An 18,505-nucleotide genomic window follows, 5' to 3' on the forward strand; every position below is an offset into this window, starting at 1 on the left:
CAGCAGCCACAACTGACCAAGACAATACCCATTGTCTGTTCATCCCAAGCATGTTGCAATGCCCTGCAACCTGACTTCACCCCTAGTACTTCACTGGCACAGCTCCAAGTAATTACCTCCTAATTACCAGCTCAGTGCTTTATTCTTTGGTCTTCAGCCTACTTGAGCCCTCTGCAGTACAAGACACCATGGATAAATGGCCTTGAAACTCCCTCCCCCGTGGCCTCTAGAGCACCTCTTTCCTGCAACTCTCTCTGGCTGCTCCTCCTGTTTCTCCTGCCTGTAAGTGTCTGGATCCCCTGTCCTTCCCTGGGCCGCCTTCTTTTATGTGTTCTACATTCTTGCCTTGGCAACCACCCAACTCCTTTGCCTTCTGTTTCATCTGTGCTAAGAACTCCCTAAACTCTCTCCTGACCTGACGGCTCCTTCATTGTTCCTACTCAATAGACCCAGGTGCCTGCTGGACAGCTCCTCCTGTCTGCCTTAGTATCTCAGGCTTTCCATGCCCAAAACACAACAGAAAATAAATAAATAAATAAACAACTACAACAAACAAATACTGTCCCCTTGGTATTCTTTCTTTATCTGAGTTAATGGCACAGTCTTAGTTAGCTCAGGCTGCCTTAATAAAACACCATGGACTGGGTGACTTAAACAAAAGAATTTATCTTCTCACAGTTCCAAAGTCTAAGAAATCCAAGATCAAGGTGCCAGCCAGTTCAGTTCCTGGTGAGAGCTCTCTTCCTGACTTGTAGATGGCCACCTTCCTGCTAGGTACTCACGAGAGGAAGAGAAAGTTCTCTGATGTCTCTTAGGCAAACACTAGTCCTATCAAATCAGGGTCCCACCCTTATGACCTCATTTTATATTAATTACTTCCTAAAGACCCTATCTCCAAATGCGGTCACATTGTGGGTTAGGACTTCAGTATATGAATATAAAGGTGGGGATACAATTCATTCCATAGCAGGCACCGTGTTCCAAGCTAGGTCTCATTCTTGACTCCTCTCCCCCATATCTAGCTGGAAACCCCAGCACTTGAGCTGCTGACCCTATTTCTCTGTAGCCCATTCCTCTGTCTCCATCCCTACCATTGCACTTCCAGTGCAGCACCCCCTTGTGCCTTGCTTAGACCACTGCCTTTGGCTTTCCTGCTGCCCTTCCTCCCCCAGTCTTTCCACTGTGGTACTCCCAGGTCAGCATCCAAAATTACAGATCTGATCAGGATGTCCATGCAATGCAGTAAACTCTACATAATACAGTTTTTCCCCTGTCCAACCCTCACCTACTTCTCTAGTCTTACTTCCAGCCACTGTCCCCATGCATCATGCTCCAGTCACACTACATTTCCAGCTGTCCCAGTGTGTGCTGCCACCCTGGCACCACCTGTCTTCCTTTATCCAGGCTCTTCTTCTACTAAAATGTGCCTCCCTTCCTTCTTTGCTTGGTGCATTCTTGGCCATCCTTCAGATCCTGGGGTAAATATGATCACCAAGAAGATTTTTCACCCCACCCCACCCCCATCCCCCGGAGCTTAGCTGCTCCAGGACCTCATCATACCCCTGTTATAGCCTCTGCTGTGTTCATGCATCTGTCTCTCCCACTTGACTTGTGGTTCCTCATAAGTACTAAGTTCATTTGTGCTGCTATAACAAAATATCTGAGACTAGGTAATTTATAAAGAACAAAATTTATTCCTCATGGTTCTAGAGGTTGGGAAGTCCAAGATAAGACATCAGCAAGTTCAATGTCTGGTGGGGGCCTGCTCCTTTACAGCATCTTCTACTGGTAGCATCCCCACCTGGCAGAAGGTGAAGGGGCAGAAAGGAATGATCACTAGTTCTCTCTAGACCTTTATATTTTTTATTTTTTTTTATTTTTTTAAGAGGGTCTCACACTCTCACTCTCTCACCTAGGCTGAAATGCAGTGGTGTGATCATAGCTCACTGCAACCTCAAACTCCTGGGCTCAAGGGATCCTTCCACCTCAGCCTCCCAAGTACCTGGGGCTGCTGGCACATGCCATCAGACCTGGCTAATTTTGTATTTTTTGTGTACAGATGGGGTCTTGCTATGTTGCCCAGGCTGATCTCAAACTCCTCATCCCAAGTGGTCCTCTGGGCCTCCCAAAGCTCTGGGATGACAAGCATGAGCCACTGCATTCAGCCTCTCCAGCCCTTTTATAAAGTTGCCAATCCTATTCGTGAGGGCAGAGCCCTCATAAGGTAATCACTTCCCAGAAGGTCTCACCTTTTAATACAATGGGAATTAAGTTTCAACATAAATTTTAGAGGGGACATGTCCATAGAACCAAGTACCTCTGCTTCCCCTAACAAGTATCTGGTCAATGTAAACGTCAGTGTAGTGTGTTGCAGGAATGTCAGTTAATTGTCATTAACTTTTCTCTAGTATACAGGTAAACCTTAATTATCTTAAACTATGTATTTGTATGGACCATTTAATTCTTCTGAACAAAGAGAATTAGACTTTAAATATAGATACATTCTTCATCTGTACATAATCGTGTCATTTTTAAAAAAACAAAATTAAGAAGACACTTGGATTATAAGCCAATTCTTCCATTTTCAGAAGAAACATATGGTACTCATAACCAGGATATTTAATGTATGATTCAAATGTGCTTTGAAATAAATTTTATGAAGGCAAAAACCATTATATTTTAGTGTTTAACATTTTACTTTAGGCTTAATTTTAAATAAACCTAAAAGAAAGAGATTACAAATACTCTTCAATTTAAAGATCCTCTTGGGGTGAATAACTTCACCTTTGATCCAGAAGCACTAGAATTTTTAAAGATTATATAAAAGTTGGGTTGACATTAAAATAAAAAAAAACTTCTTAATCAGATTAAATCACTGTGCATTTCTGGCTATATGCTTCCAGATACTCTTTTCACAAGAGTCTTTTGAAATGTCTACCAGAGGTGGAAACTTTTATACAAAAGTGCCCTGAATCTTGTAAGGAGGACATAGCATGGAACATCAGGCAGCCTTTACAGGAACAGCTTCTTACCTTTTGAGCCAGATTTTGTAAAGCGTAGTGGCTAAGGGAAAGCCTCCTCACTGGCAGTATTCCTGTTGTGAGGAAATACAGACACAAATGTCCCGGAATCAGGATGTGATCACCTTAAATGATGCTTAAATGTTCTTATAATTAGCATCATCTTGGAGTTTTTGCTTAATGACAAAGGGGAAGAAATCACTTTCTCTGAAAGAAAGGAAACCCCAGATAGAGCAGTGAGACCTTCGAGTACCCAAGAATGGAACTTGAGCAGTCCAGAAATGCAGTGCTTCTTTCATGGCTGAAAAGGACTTTTCCCCATCAAGGCACCAATTCTGTGGAACTAAGTCACTGGTCCAACCACCAGAGCTCAGTGGTGACTGGGAACAGGAGAGTGACGTGAGGTTAGTTGCTCCACTGGGGCTTCCCAGTGTGGGATGTAAGTGTCCTCTCCGCGGGGTCAGGAAACTTGTCTTTGTTGGCCTTGTGCATTCGTGCACAACCCCAAACCCTGTGCTTGGCTTATCCTGTCTCTTCCCACTTCCTACTTGAGACCACTCTCAAATCTCACCAAATTCCTCACTCACCAGCTGCTTCTCACCTCAATACTTTACCACCCGTATTGCCTCACTAGTCACCTGGAATGCCATCTTGACACCCTTCCCCAACCCTTTCACTTGGCAACTTGCTATTCAATCAACTCTGTCTATTACAGTTCACTCTGTCATCTCCTCCTGGCAGCCTTCATTGATCCCTTTCCCCAAAGCCGAGTTAAGATCCAGTATTAGTTTCCTAGAGCTGCCATTAAAAGGCACCTCAAACTAGATGGCTTAAACCACAGAAATTTATGTCCCACAGTTCTGGAGGGTACAAGGTAAAGGTCAAGGTTGTTGGCAGGGTTGTTTCCTTCTGAGAGCTGTGAAGAAGACTCTGTTCTAAGCTCCTCACCTAGCTTTTGTGATTTGCTGGTGATCCTTAGAGTTCCCGGTTTGTAGAAGCATCACTCCCATCCCTCATCTTCTCATGTTCTTCTCCTCAGTGTGTGCCTGTCCCCCAAATTCCCCTTTTTATAAGGAGATCAGCCATATTGGATAAGGGCCCACCATAATAACCTCATTTTAACTTGATTACATCTTGAAAAACCCCATTTCCAAATAAGGTGACATTCTGGGGTACTGGGGGCTAGGATTTCAACATATGACTTTGAGAGGAGGACACAATGCAACCCATAACAGAGCCCATTATCCATGTTTCCATAAAGCCCTCCATATAACCCTATCATTGCTTTATAATTGACTATTCAAATGACTGTTTCCTCCAATGGACTGTGTGATTATTTGCAGAAGGCACTGTGTTGTGTGATCTTTGTACATCCAATGCCCAGCAGAGTGTCTGGAACACCTAAGGACTGAATGAATAAATGAATGAATGGGTCCACTGTGAAGATGTAAAATATTATAAATGAACTATGTACAGATTTACTCTACAGTCAACTTACACATTTTTGTAAACATACATAAAGCATAAACATGTATGTATACATGTTTGTATGTACAAGACTATGCATACTCAAAACTTTATACACATGATATGCAGATATAGTAAGAATGGTTTCACTGTCAGTCCCTCCTCAGTTGTATATTTGTAAGTTTTGCCATCTCTGAACCAGATCCTTTCCTTTTCTCATTTTGGTTTTATCTTTTCTGACCCCTTTCTCTGTCCCACTCCAACAAGCGCTTTCCCTGAGTCACAGCCATTTGGAAAATTCAGAGAACCTCGAATGGCTCTAGTGCCTAATCCCATTTCCAATCACTTTTTTTGTGCTTTTACACAACTCCATGTACTGAACTTCTTCCACTGGTGCTGCCCTCAGGCACTTCCTGCTTTGCTAGGTCCCAGTGGAGGTTTAGGCAGGAGGGGAAGGCTCTCAGGCGGAATGCTGCCCAGAAGACATCCCTCAACTTCACATAACTTAGAAATTGTTTGTTCCATAATTATTTTCCAATTCTTACTGCAAGTATTCACACAGCAAATACAGAGATCTCAGACCCAGCCCCTCTGGAGAACAGTGGTTTAACATCTTATCTCAGATGCAGATAATACTCTAAATTCTTTCATTCCCATGACATTTGGGTTACAAATGCTTCCAATATTTTCAAAAGCTCTGGGAAAGTCTCCAAATTAGAGTTTGCTATGGTCCATATTTAGTTATTTGGGAACTCCTTATCTGTGGTCTTTGCATCTCTAGCTTTCTCACCTGTCCATTGGAAGGGCTAGCAACGGACATCCACACACAACAGGGTCAGAAAAGGAGATTAACACACATGTGGTGTGTATAATTTTTAAAATTAAATACTGGCCTGATTCTCACAAGTATGTTTAATAAATGCACACGCTTACATTAACATTCAAGAACAGGCATCATGGGATGAGTGCCAATGTTGCTCCGAGTTCCCTACGAGTAAAGACACTAATGGAACAGCAGTCCATTGGGAAACCCATGCTTGGCCTCCATGAAAGGGCCAGCCGAATAGTCCTTCAGCAGTTGAATAGTAGCATGACTGTAGTCTCAGCTACTCGGGAGGCTGAGGCAGGAGGATTACTTAAGCCCAGGAGTTTAAGGCTGCAGTAAGATCACACCACTGTACTCCAGCCTGGACAACAGAGTGAGACCCTGTCTCTAAAAAAAAATAATAATAATTAAAATAAATTGCAGATAGTAATAGTACCTACCTTAAAATGTTTTATGAGGAGTACGATAACACATTTCAAGGACTTAGCACAGGACCTGAAAAATAATGATATCTTAGTACATGTTAGCCAAAGCTATGATTTGTACTATTCTTCCCATCTTACAGATAAGAAAACTGAGAGGTTGTCACATTATAATACACCCACAAAGTGATGGAGCTGGGATTTAAACACTGCTCTGTGACTCTAGATCCCACTGAGTAATTATCATGTTCTCACAGTAATTAACTACCTAATTTCCTTATTCACTCATCCAACATATACATATTGATCAAATGCTATGTGTTGGACATTATGCTAAGAACTAGGAATACAACAGTAATCTAAACAGACAAGACCCTCCCCTAAAGGAGTCTACACTCTCAGGAGAAAAACTAATATTAATCAAAAACCAATTGGTCACATGAATAACTTATTACCTAAGTTTTTTACTATGAGCTATAGTAGATATTATTAAATAAAAGTAGGATAAGAGTCAGCAATGTTAGCAAAAATCATGGAGTAAGGACCTCAACATTTCACCCCTCCATAAAAGCAATGTAAAAAATTGGCAAAAAGCTGTCAGAATTAACTTTTCTTATTGAAGTATGATTGACAAATAAAAAATTGTGTAATTTAAGGTGTATAACATGGTGTTTTGATATAAGTATACCTTTTGTAATGATTCTCACAATCAAGCTAATTAACATATTCATCACCTGATGAAGGCCTTTTGTGTGGGTGTATGGTGAGAACACTAAAGATCTACTGTCATAGTTCAAGTACACAATACATTATTATTAACTATAGTCTATGAACTATAGTCACAATGCTGTATATTAGATCTCCAGAGCTTATTTATCTTATAGCTGAAAGTTTGTGCCTTTTGACCAACATCTCCCTATTTCCCCCAAACCCCAATTTCTGACAAACACCATTCTACTTACTCTCTGTTTCTCTGAGTTTGACTATTTTAGATTCCACATATAAATGATATCATGCAACGTTTGTCTTTCTGTGTCTGACTTATTTCACTTAATGTCATCTACTGTCACAAATGGCAGCACCTCCTTTTTTAAAGCTGAACAATATTCCATTGTAAATATATGCCATAATGACTTTATCCATTCATCCATTGATGGATACAGGCTGTTTCCATATCTTGGCTATTGTGAATAGTGTTGCAATGAACCTGAGAGTGCAGATATCTCTCTGAGATAGCAACTTTGTTTCCTTTGAATATAGACCCAGAAGTAGGGTTGCTAGATCATACGTTAGTTTTTATTTTTTAAATTTTTTTTTTTTTTGAGACAGAGCCTCACTCTGTCACCTAGGCTGGAGTGCAGTGGTGCAATCTCAGCTCACTGCAACCTCCACCTGCTGGGTTCAAACAATTCTGCCTCAGCCTCCCGAGTAGCTGGGACTACAGACGTGCACTACCGTGCCCAGCTAATTTTTTGTACTTTTAGTAGAGACGGGGTTTCACCATGTTGACCAGGCTGGTCTCATACTCCTGACCTTGTGATCCACCCACCTCAGCCTCCCAAAGTGCTAGGATTACAGGCGTGAGCCACTGCACCCGGCCCCAGTTTTATTTTTATTTTTATTTTTTTTTGAGACAGAGTCTTGCTGTCGCCCAGGCTGGAGTGCACTGGCGCGATCTCGGCTCACTGCAGGCTCCGCCCCCTGGGGTTCACGCCATTCTCCTGCCTCAGCCTCCCGAGTAGCTGGGACTACAGGCGCCCGCCACCTCGCCCGGCTAATTTTTTGTATTTTTAGTAGAGACGGGGTTTCTCCGTGTTAGCCAGGATGGTCTCGATCTCCTGACCTCGTGATCCGCCCGCCTCGGCCTCCCAAAGTGCTGGGATTACAGGCTTGAGCCACCGCACCCGGCCCCCAGTTTTATTTTTAATATTTAGAGGGATCTCTGTACTGTTTTCCATAACGATTACACTAACTTACATTCCTACTAACAGTATAAAAGGGTTTCCTTTTCTCTACATTCTCACCGACACTTTTTATCTATTGTCTTTTTGATAATACACAACCTAATACGTATGAGATGGTATCTCATTACGATTTTGATTTGCATTTCCCTTATGATTGGTGATGGTGAGGACTTTTTCATATATCTATTGGCCATTTGAATGCCTTCTTTAGAAACACATCTATTTAGGTCCTTTGCCTGTTTTAACTGGGTTATTCGTTTTGTTTTGTTTTGTTTTGTTTTGTTTGCTATTGAGTTGTATGTGTTCCTTACATATTTTGGATACTGATCCCCATTCAGATATATGGTTTGCAAATATTTTCTCCCATTCTGTAGGTTGCCTTTTAATTTTTTTTATTGTTTCCTTTGCTATGCAGAAGCTTTTTAGTTTAATATGGTCCTACTGGTCTATTTTTGCTTTTGTTGCCTGTTCCTTTATATCATATCTAAAAAAATCATTGCCCAGATCAATGCCATGGAGCTTATTCCCTAAATTTTCTTCTAGGAGCCTTACAGTTTCAGGTCTTATGTTTAAGTCCTTCATTCATTTTGAGTTGATTTTTGTGTATGGTATATCATAAGGTTCCAAATTTTATTCTTTTGCATGTGGCTATCCAGTTTTCCCCCACATCATTTATTGAAGAGATTATTCTTTCCCCAATATGTTTTTTCCACTCCTTTGTTGAAGATTTCAACCATTATCAATTATTTTTTCAAAAATTGAAAAAAATGGAATTTTTTTTCAGAACTCTGGAAATTAACCAAAGACTTACAGCAACCCAGTGACCAATTATTTGAGAAAAATTGCTGAATCTTGGTAAGAATAGCAAAATTGGGGACATTTTTAAATTGCTGTATTTTCATCCCCTGTTCCTAAGCTCATCAGAAGCCTTGGAAAATAATAGTCCACACTCCCAGGGCTAGAGAGAGCAGAAAGTATCTAGAATTCTTTCAGAGCCTCATTCATACCTGTGTGGTAGGTCCCTGGCACCCCCTGGAAAGACTTGACTTTATTTAACATAACTTGGAACACACAGTGCTAAACAATCACAGAGAAAAGGAAATATATGAAGAAATTGGAATGTTTATTCCTTCCTTTCAGAAGAAGGGAGGCAGTACAGGATGAGATAAAGTATTTGCCAAAAATACTTAGAGTCAATTATTTTAATGTCACTACTATATGGGATGATAGATAGCAGTTGAGGCAAACAACAGACTAAGCAAAATAAATACAAGGAAAAACTGAGGAATAAGATATTCACAATACCTTTGAAAATCTCCAACATATTTCTAGGAATGTAGAAGTCCACATGCATGTAAAGCGCTGGTGTGTGCTCCAGGAAGACCTGAGAAGTTACGAAGTTCTTATCTCTGGCTGACCTTGAGGTTCTTTCAAGAAATGAAGGCTAAGGTAGAGTTGTAACCTGCCTGGCTGAGCATTGAAGGTTGTTCCAACACATACACAGGCCCCTTCAGCAAAGCCTGGGAGGTTTGCTGGTTTCAGGCATTTAAGGAAATCTGTTCAATCATTAGCTAACCACAAAAATAAGGGAATAGAGATGTGAGTGGCCACAAATGATGAATACAGGCTTTACAAAATTAGTTCAGAAAAGTCACTGAACACAAGCCTACTACTATAACAAGTAGCAACAACAAAAGAACTTGGGAAGGTAGAAACATCTGATTTCTAGAGTTAGTACATAATATTTGAAATGTCCATTTTTCAACAACAACAAAAAAACTAAGAGACATGCAAGGAAACAAGAAAGTATGCCTCATACTCAAGGGGGAGGAAAGAAATTGTTTCTTTTAAAAACTCCCTGAGGAAGCTCAGAAATGGGACATCGTAGACAAAGACTTCAAATCAGCTATTTTTAGAAGAGCTAAAGGAAACCATGTCTACAGAACTAAAGGAAAGTGTATGAGTCAGGGTTCTCCAGAGAAACAAAACCAATGGGCTATATAGAGATATACAAAAGGAGATTTATTATGGGATTCTGCACGATTATGGAAGCTGAGAAGTTCTATGATCTGCCATCTATAAGCTAGAGAGCCAGAAAAACTGGTGGGGTAATTCAGTCTGAGGCCAAAGGCCTCAGAACAAGATGGGTGGGCCAGTGGTATAAGTTCCAGACTTACAAGGCTGCAGGGGGGCGGCAGGGGAAGTGGTGTAAGTCCCAGAGTCCCAAGGCTGGAGAACTAGAAGTTCTAATGTCCGAGGGCAAAAGAAGATGGATGTTCTGGCTCATGAAAAGAAAGAGACAGCAAATTTACCCTTCCTCTGCCTTTTTGTTCCATTCATAACCTCAACAGACTGGTTAGTGCTTAACCACATTAGTGGGGGTGATCTTCTTTACTCACTCAGTCTACTGATTCAAATGTTAATCTCTTCCAGAAATGCCATCACAGAAAAACCTAAAAATATTTTACCAGCTATCTGGGCATCCCTTAACCCAGTCAAGTTGACACATAAAATCAACCATCACAGAGAAAAGAAAATCTGTGGAGAAGTTGGAAAGTTTATACATTGGTAGTGGAAATGTAAAATAGTCCAGCTGTGATGGGAAATGGTTTGGAAGTAACTCAAAATGTTAAACATAGAGTTACCATATGATCCAGCAAATGCATTGCTAGGCGTATCCCCAAAAGCATTAAAACAAAATTATTTAAACAAAATTTGTACATGAACAGCACTATTCACAATAGCCAAAAGGTGAAAACAACCCAAATGTCTATCAACCAATGACTAGATCAACAAAATATGGTACATCCATGCAATAGAATGTTATTTGACCATAAGAATGAAGTACTGACTCATGTTACAACATGGATAAACCTTGAAAACATTATATACTAAGTGAAAGAAGCCAAACAGAAAAGCCCACATATTTTTTATTCCACTTATGTTCAGAATAGGCAAAACCATAGAGATAGAAAGTAGATTAGTGGTTGCCAGGGAGTGGGGAGATGGGGAATTGGGAGTAACTGTTAATAGGTACAGGATTTCCATTAGGTGAGATAATATTGCGGAGTTAAATAGTGGTGATGTTTGCACAACTTTTTTAATACAAAAATCCACTGAATTGTACACTTTAGTATGGTGAATTTTATGTAAAATTTTATGTTATGTTAAGCTTTTAAAAGTAGAGTGAGATTTGAAAGTGTAAGAAAGGGATACTGATCATGTGGGGAAGTGGGTGGTGGGGTGCAGTTTCCAAGTAATTATATTTGAAGAGAAATTTGAGGGTTGAGTATGAGTTATCCAGGTGAAATGGAGAAGAGCATTTCAAAGAGCACCTGCATAGGCAGCACATCCCAGGAAAGTGGTATAAACATCCAAGAAATACTAGAGAGACTGGAGGACTAAGCATGAGAAGATGAGGCTGGGAGACTGAGTCCCTGTCATTCAGGACCTGCTAGTTTGGAGCCTCCCAGCTGTGCAGTGAGGCATGCTTATGACCATAGCTGCATTATAGGTGAACTGTCACCATAGATTCCATCATCTTTGAGGGTAGCATAAGCCCCCAGGCTGGTTTGCCTCTGAACATAAACAACCTTATTCATTTTCTTGTGAAATCATACACATATTCTCATTTTCTATGTGTGCTAACATGTAAAAAATACTGGGAAGTTTGAACCTAGATATTACATAAAGGATTCTGATGGAATACCATTGACATGTGACTTTATTTAAGCATGGGTATTCCATTAAAGCAATTGCCTTTTTGAAAGATTACCTCTACTGCAGTGTGGAGTGGTGATAGTATAGTGAGGAGATCAATTACACAGCTGTGTCAGCAAGGTATTACGATAGCTTGAAATGTGCAGATGGAGAAGTATAGGTGTATTTGAAAGACAATTAGGAAAAAAACTAACTTGCCAATGGACTGGCAACAGATTCAAGATCAAGCAGCATGTATATCTTACAGGTTCTCAGCAACATCCCTGAATACACAATAGGGGATTCTCTCAGAAGAACACTGCAGGAGGGATACATTTTAGGGAAAGATTATGAGCTTGGTTTTGGGCATTTTCAATTTGAGTTGATGGTAAAATATTAATAGTGGATGTCTGCAAGCAGTTGGATATATGGATCTGGATTTAGAGATAGAAATTTAGATTTCATAGGTGTGTTAAAAGTTATTTGATGCTTGGCTGCAGATGATGTCACCGAGAAAGACATTGTAGACTGAATAAAATGGTCTTAACAGCAATATTTACAGTGCAGCTACAATAAAGTAAGTGAAAGACACTAAGAAGGACAGGCTTTAGAAGCAGAAGGAAACATGGAGAGGTTTTAACACGGAAATTGAGGAGAAAACGTGTCTTTAAAGGAAGATGGAATAAACAGCAATAAATGTTGCTGACTATGTGGTGATGACTGAAAAATCCCCATAGGATGTAACAAACTGGAGATTGTGTTTGTGTTTGTAAAATAAAGTGGATGAAAACCTAGATGGAGTGAATGGGGAAGGCATTGGGAAATAAATAAAGAGATCTCTTTCAAGAAGTTTTGGCTATGATGGGGGAGCAAGAAATAGCTCATAGCTGGAAAAGATAGTGGGGGAGAAACTTCAGCATGATTCAGCAGAGAGGATGTGGTTTGCCATGGGACAGAGTTGGCTAAAAGAGTCAGGAAAATAAGCCCAGGTAAACAGAACTAATCTAGAACACACTGTCTGGAAGGTAAGATCTAGGATCTGGGATACAAGATATTTAATAAAAGAAGCACTAGCCATCAGAGTTGATGGGCAGAAGCCATTTGTTCTGCTTACAGTTTCCTGCAGGTTTCATCAAAAAGCCACACAGTAGGTACCATCCAGCGGACAAGTAGTCCTGGCGTCAAAGATGAATGTGATCCTTAATTTAGCAGATGTAGAAAGGCTAAGATAACCAAATATTATGGAAGTGGCACCTTTGCAAAAGAAAGGAGGCCCAGGGTGAAAGAAAAAACTGAATAAATGGACAGAAGAATATGGTATTAGTCAGGGTTCCCTAGACGGACAGAATTAATGGAATAGATATACATATATAAAGAGGAGTTTATTAAGTATTAACTCACACAATCACAAGGTCCCACAATAGGCCACCTGCAGGCTGAGGAGCAAGGAGAATCAGTCCGAGTTCCAAAACTGAAGAACTAGGAGTCTGATGTTCGAAGGCAGGAAGCATCCGGCACGAGAGAAAGATATAGGCTGGGAGGCTAGGCCAGTCTCTCTTTTCACATTTTTCTGCCTGCTTATATTCTAGCTGTGGTGGCAGCTGAATAGATTGTGCCCACCTAGATTAAGGGTAGGTCTGTCTTTTCCATCCCACTGACTCAAATGTTAATCTCCTTTGGCGACACTCTCACAGACACACCCAGGAGCAATACTTTGTATTCTTCAATCCAATCAAGTTGACAGTCAGTATCAACCATCACACATGCACCCCTTGTCAACTTGAACACATACACATCTCCTGAGATTACACATAATCTTCAAATAAAGACAATAATAAGAACATAATTACGCCTAAGATAATACAGCTATTCTTCATACAACCAGAAACCCACCAACCCCCAACCCAAATGTTATTACGTAAAGTTAACAATATTTAAATGCTGACGTGAAGTCAATAGATCTAATGTCACATAATAAAGGAAAATGAAAAAAAATAAATATATTTTCTTAGTACAAGTGTATACATGCACAGACATGTTTTTTACAAAAGAAGGAGGAGATACTCATGACAATGACAGGCCTCGTTTCTGTCATCATGTCGTCATAGTAATAACTACCTTCTTCTACTGCCCATTCTGTATTCCCTTTTGCCTTCAACAAGCACCTCAGTAGGTCATGGTTTTTTCCTGGTGGAGTGACCCATACCTTCGTTCCTGAAGGGTTTGGGTCATTTGTAGCCTGTCTGGATTAGGCTGTTGTAGTTTCCCACTGACCTTAATTACCGGGTATGGTAATACTAAGAAACGCCCTAATGGATCTCCTATATTCCATGCCTACTCTTCCTTACCTCCGTTGTGGAGTAGTAGGCTAATTTCATCTTGATAGTCCAGGTCAATCACCCCAGCCAACACTGTAACTCCCTTCTTAGCCTGTTGACTTAAAGGTAGGAGGAGCCCAAATTGTCCAGGTGGCAATCTTAACTTCCAGTTTAATAGAATTATTGTTGTGTCTCCTGGTGGCAGTGTTTCTCCCTCTGGAACTAAGACCTCTAGGCCAGTAGAACATAATGTCATGGGAACAGGAAGCAAAAATGTTTCTAGTGGATCACTAGGGATGATGGTAAATGGTGCCACTTCCACTTCCACCCTTGATTTCAGGACCCATGAAACAGTACCATATATTGGACACTGATTCAGAACATACATGGCCTTCTGGAGAACTTTGCCTCAGCCCTGCAAAGAATTGTCACCTAGTTGGCATTGTAATTGTGACTTCAAAAGGCCATTCCACCATTCTATTAATCAGCTGCTTCAGAATGATGGGGAACATGGTAAGACCTGTGAATTTCATGAGAATGAGCCCACCGCAGCACTTCTTTAGCTGGAAAGTGAGTACCTTGGTCAGAGGCAATGCTGTGTGGAATACCATGATGGTGGATAAGGCATTCTGCGAGTCCACGGATGGTAGTCTTGGCAGAAGCATTGTGTGCAGGATAGGCAAACCTCTATTCCAGTGAGGACAAACCTCTGCCCTTCCCATGATAGAAGAAGTCCAATATAATCAACCTGCCATCAGGTAGCTGGCTGATCACCCCGAGGAATGGTGTCATATTGAGGGCAAGTATTGGTCACTGCTGCTGGCAAATTGGGCACTAAGCAGTGGCCATAGCCAGGTCAGCCTTGGTGAGTGGAAGTCCATGTTGCTGAGCCCATGCGTAACCTCCATCCCTGTCACTATGGTCGATGACAGGGGTGGCCAGGGAAAGAGGCTGAGTGGTGTACACCGAACGTGTCATCCTATCCACTTGATTATTAAAATCCTCCTCTGCTGAGGTCACTCATTGGTGAACACTCACATGGGATACAAATATCTTCACAGTTTTTGACCATTCAGAGAGGTCCATCCACATACCTCTTCCCCAAATTTGTTTGTCACCAATTCTCCAATCATGCTTCTTCCAAGTCCCTGGCCATCCAGCCAAACCACTGGCTACAGCCCATGAATCCATATATAATCACACATCTGGGCATTTCTCCTTCCATGCAGAGTGCACAATCAGGTACACTTCTCAAAGTTATGCCCACTGGGAAGAGTTCCCTTCACCGCTGTCCTTCAGAGATATCCTGGAGAGGGGCTGTAGTACTGCAGCTGTCCACTTTCAGGTGGTACCTGCATATCGTGCAGAGCTATCTGTGAACCAGACCCCAGTCTTCTCTTCCTGTCGACTGATCATAGGGAAGTCCCCATGAGGCCATTGGTGCAGGCTTGGGGAGAGAAGGCAGGGTGACAGGAGTGGAGACCATGGGCATTTGAGCCACTTCCCCATGTAACTTACTTGTGCGTTCAAGACTTGCTCACACCCAATCATGTATATACCACTTCCATTTGATGATGGAATGCTACTGTGCATGACCCACTTTATGGCTAGATGGGTCAGAAAGCACCCAGTTCATGATAGGCAGTTCAGATCACATGGTGACTTGATAACCCGTAGTCAAATATTCAGTTTCCACAAAAACCCAGTAACAGCCCAAGAGCTGTCTCTCAAAAGGAGAGTAATTATCTGCAGAAGATGGCAGGGCCTTGCACCAAAATCCTAGAGGCCTCCGTTGTGATTCACTTATAGGGCCCTGCCAAAGGCTCCAAACAGCATCCCTATCTGCCACTGACACCTCAAGCACCATTGGATCTGCTGGGTCATATGGCCCAAGTGGCAGAGCAGTTTGCACAGCGGCCTGGACCTGTTGCAGAGCGTTTTCCTGTTCTGGACCCCACTCATAACTGGCAGCCTTTCAGGTCACTCAATAAATGGGTGAGTAACACACCCAAAAGAGCAATGTGTTGCCTCCACAATCCAAATAGGCCCACTAGGCATTGTGTCTCTCTCTTGGTTGTTTCCTGGACAGGCTCCACACCACTGGACCCCTAGAAATTTTACTTAGGTAGAAGGTCCCTGAATTTTAGTCTGATTTGTTTCCCATCCTCTGGCATGCCAATGTCTCACGAATAAGTCCAGTGTGTTTGCTGCTTCTTGCTCACTGGATCCAATCACATAATGTCATCAGTGTAATGGACCAGTGTGATATCTTCTGCAAGTAAAAAGCAATCATGGTCTCTCCGAATAAGATTATGACACAAAGCTGGAGAGTTGATATACCCCTGAGGTACAACACTGAAGGTATATTGCTGGCCTTGCCAGCTGAAGGCAAATTGCTTCTGGTGGGCCTTATGGACAGGAATGGAGAAAAAGGCATTGGCCAAGTCAGTGACTGTATACCAGGTACCAGGATATGTGTTAATTTGCTCAAGCAATGAAACCACATCTTGTACAGCAGCTGCAATTGGAGTCACCACTTGCTTAAGTTTAGGATAATCCACTGTCATTCTCCAAGATCCATCTGTCTTCTGCACAGGCCAAATGGGAGAGTTGAATGGGGATAAGATGGGAATCACCACCCCTTCGTCTTTCAAGTCCTTGATGATGGCACTAATCTCTGCAATCCCTCCAGGGATGCGATATTGTTTTTGATTTACTATTTTTCTAGGTAGAGCCATCTCTAATGGCTTCCATTTGGCCTTTCTCACCACAATAGCCTTCACCCTACCAGTCAGGGAGCCAATGTGGGGGTTCTGCCAGCTGCTAAGTATGTCTGTGCCAATTATATATCTGGCACTGGGGAAATGACCCCAGGATGTGTTTGGGGACCCACTGTACCCACTGTAAATCAGACCTGAGCTAAAATTCCATTAATTACCTGACCTCCATAAGCCCCTACTTAAACTGTAGGACCACAAGGCCATTTTGGGTCCCCTGGAATCAACGTCAGCTCAGAGCCAGTGTCCAGTAGTCCCCACAATGTCTGATCATTTCCCTTTCCCCAGTGCACAGTTACCCTGGTAAAAGGCTGGAGGTCTCCTTGGGGAAGGATGGGAGAAAGATTCGCTGCATAGTCAGTAATGTAGTGAGGTCCTTTCTCAAGGGGACCCAGCCTTCCCCTTCATTCAAGAGATTCCAGGTCTGTAAACTGGCTCAAGTCTGGAAATTGATTGAGGGGCCGTGATTATCTGTTTTTATAATTCAGATTAGTCTTTTGTCCATTTAACCTAGAAGTTTTCTGGTTGTATAAATTAAGTAGGAATGCCGTAGGCTTTCTATCAATTTCATTTCTAGGAAAGCTGTGATTAATTTACCAATGCCAGAGCTCTACACAAGTCAGACTATTCTGATTGCCACTTTACTGTCCATTCCGGTAGTTATGTCCACCTTGCCTTTGATGGTTGAGTGCCACCATTTGCCACCTCAGCATCCAATTATTCACACTGTATTTAAATTTCGTAGTTGAGTGACTGGGGTTCTCACTGTTAGATCTGACATACAGAGAAGAGCAATTACAGGGCTCTTCAAAGACACAGGTACTGCCTCACAAATCTATTTCACATGGCTTTGGTCAAGGGTATATCTTTTGGTTCCCCCCAGCTGGGATGAGTAGGTCTAAAGTGACTAACACACTGGACCATCCCAATCTTCATAAGCCTTTGGATCCCTTCCTCTACATTAAACCAAGGGAGATCAGACACTTCCCGCTTGTTCACAGTGGGCCATCTTTTAATCCATATTTCAACTAACCAAGCAAATAAACTATTAGAACCTTTTTTAACTCCCTGAGCTGGCACCACTAAATGCAGAGTCCCTACTTAGTGGGCCCAGATCAATAAATTCAACCTGATCCAACTCTATGTTCCTTCTACCATTATCCCACACCCTTAATATCCACTCCCATGACTGTAGATTTCTGTTTATATAAATTAGAAAACTCACAGAATTCTTTTCAAATGTAGTGCACCTCCTGATGGGTCACACTCTCAAACTCACCTCTAGGAACACGCCAGGACTTCAGTCTAGTTATAAGTCTAGAAGCAAACAGGGGTGTGGGGTGGCAACTGAGGAGAGTCAACATTACCTTGCCTGGCAACTGCCTCAGGGGATGCCATCATTGTTGCCTCAGGCAGTGCAGGGTTTATCTCCTCAGACAAAGGTGAAAAAGCTGATGGCAGCATGGGTCAGGGAGGAGATGTTGCCACTACTGGGAATGGGGAAGCTGTTTCTTCTGACAAAAAAGGTTTGTCAGAGTTTACAAACTCAGTGTCCCCAGCTTCATCAGGGTCCTCTCATACATCCCCATTCCAAGTTGCAGGGTCCCATTCTTTTCCAATCAATGCCCTCACTTTAACATTAGACACCCGATGAGGCTGTATATGCACCTTTCATTGCAGGTCAGCCACTCGCATGATAAGAACTTGTGTCTGTTTTTCAATGATTTCAGCTCTTTCTCTACAGGAGATAAGACTCTCACCCAGGGCAATCTTAGCAGATTTGAGGTTCACCATCTGCTTCTCAAGCCGGGAGACAGAATCCCTGAGTTCATCATTTTCTTTTATCACTTTGTCCACTGAACTTAGCAGCAACCAACCAGCTTCATTATGTTCCTTGATTCTCCACATATGGTCAAAGGTATTATGTATAGAGTTACTAAACTCCTTGCCTCTCATGAGCAATGAATCAGAAGTCTCAAATGCATACATTTTGCATAACTCTCTAAACAGTC

At 41.8% G+C, this 18,505-nt stretch overlaps 1 long non-coding RNA gene and 1 pseudogene across 1 annotated transcript in view; one reads left to right on the forward strand and one right to left on the reverse strand.

The window, feature by feature from the left end:
- The window catches only part of LOC129464114 (heparan-sulfate 6-O-sulfotransferase 3-like), a 388,520-nt pseudogene that overhangs the window by 113,445 nt on the left and 256,570 nt on the right, over positions 1-18,505 (reverse strand).
- Positions 1-18,505, forward strand: part of LOC129464115 (uncharacterized) — a 30,032-nt gene that overhangs the window by 3,808 nt on the left and 7,719 nt on the right. Inside the window, exon 2 of the long non-coding RNA XR_008651438.2 lies at positions 9,032-9,148. This is a non-coding gene — a long non-coding RNA (uncharacterized lncRNA). The remainder of the gene's footprint in view (positions 1-9,031; positions 9,149-18,505) is intronic.

This window comes from Symphalangus syndactylus, chromosome 15, assembly GCF_028878055.3.
Source record: "Symphalangus syndactylus isolate Jambi chromosome 15, NHGRI_mSymSyn1-v2.1_pri, whole genome shotgun sequence".
Classification (NCBI taxonomy): domain Eukaryota; kingdom Metazoa; phylum Chordata; class Mammalia; order Primates; family Hylobatidae; genus Symphalangus; species Symphalangus syndactylus.